We start from the raw sequence: 1386 nt of genomic DNA, 5'->3' as shown, positions 1-1386 counted from the left end.
TCCCTCCCTGATGAGCTGAACCACTTCTACGGCCGCTTTGACAGGGACAACAAGGAGGTGGCCATCAAGGCTGTGCTCCCTGCGGATCACCAGCCCCTCACTCTATCCCCCACCGACGTGTGTGCGGCACTGAGCAGGACTAACGCACGCAAGGCTGCTGGTCCTGATGGGATCCCCGGACGTGTCCTCAGGGCCTGCGCTGTGCAGCTGACTAAGGTTTGGACTGACATATTCAACCTGTCCCTAGCCCAAGCAGCTGTCCCCGCGTGCTTCAAAACCACCACCATCGTGCCGGTGCCAAAACACTCCACTGCAACGAGCTTAAATGACTTCCGACCAGTGGCACTCACGCCCATCATCATGAAGTGCTTCGAGAGGCTGGTCTTAGCTCAACTCAAGACCTGCCTACCACCCACACTGGACCCCTTTCAATTCGCCTACCGGCAGAACAGGAGTACAGAGGATGCCATTTCAACGGCACTTCACTCCGCCCTGTCCCACCTCGACAAGACTAACTCTTATGTGAGAATGCTGTTTATTGACTTCAGCTCAGCATTCAACACCATCATCCCCTCCAAACTGATCTCCAAACTCAGGCAACTGGGCATCAACCCCTCCCTCTGCAACTGGATTCTAGACTTCCTGACCAACAGGCCGCAGTCTGTTAGGCTTCACAACCACACCTCCTCAACCCTCACCCTGAACACCGGCGTTCCACAAGGCTGTGTGCTGAGCCCCCTCCTTTACTCCCTCTTCACCTACGACTGCACACCTGTACATGGCTCAAACACCATTGTTAAGTTTGCAGACGACACAACGGTGATCGGTCTCATCAGCAACAACGATGAGTCGGCCTACAGGGAGGAGGTCCAGCACCTAACAGTGTGGTGCAACGACAATAACCTGGCTCTCAACACCAAGAAGACCAAAGAACTCATTGTGGACTTCAGGAAGTCTAAAGCTGGCGCACACACCCCCATCCTCATCAACGGGACTGAGGTGGAGCGAGTCACCAGCTTCAAGTTTCTGGGTGTCCACATCTCTGAGGACCTCTCCTGGACCCTCAACACCTCCACCCTGATAAAGAAGGCTCACCAGCGTCTCTTCTTCCTGAGGAGACTAAAGAAGGTCCATCTATCTCCTCAGATCCTGGTGAACTTCTACCGCTGCACCATCGAGAGTATCCTTACCAACTGTGTCACAGTATGGTATGGCAACTGCTCGGCATCGGACCGGAAAGCACTGCAGAGGGTGGTGAAAACTGCCCAACGCATCACCGGTTCCTCACTCCCCTCCATCGAGGCTGTCCAGGGCAAACGATGCTTGCGTAAGGCACGCAGCATCGTCAAGGACATCTCTCACCCCAACCATAGACTTTTCACCCCA

This window comes from Argentina silus (genome assembly GCF_951799395.1).
Source record: "Argentina silus genome assembly, chromosome: Y".
In the NCBI taxonomy this organism is placed as follows: Eukaryota; Metazoa; Chordata; class Actinopteri; order Argentiniformes; family Argentinidae; genus Argentina; species Argentina silus.
Note: the sequence above shows the minus strand (reverse complement) of the source record.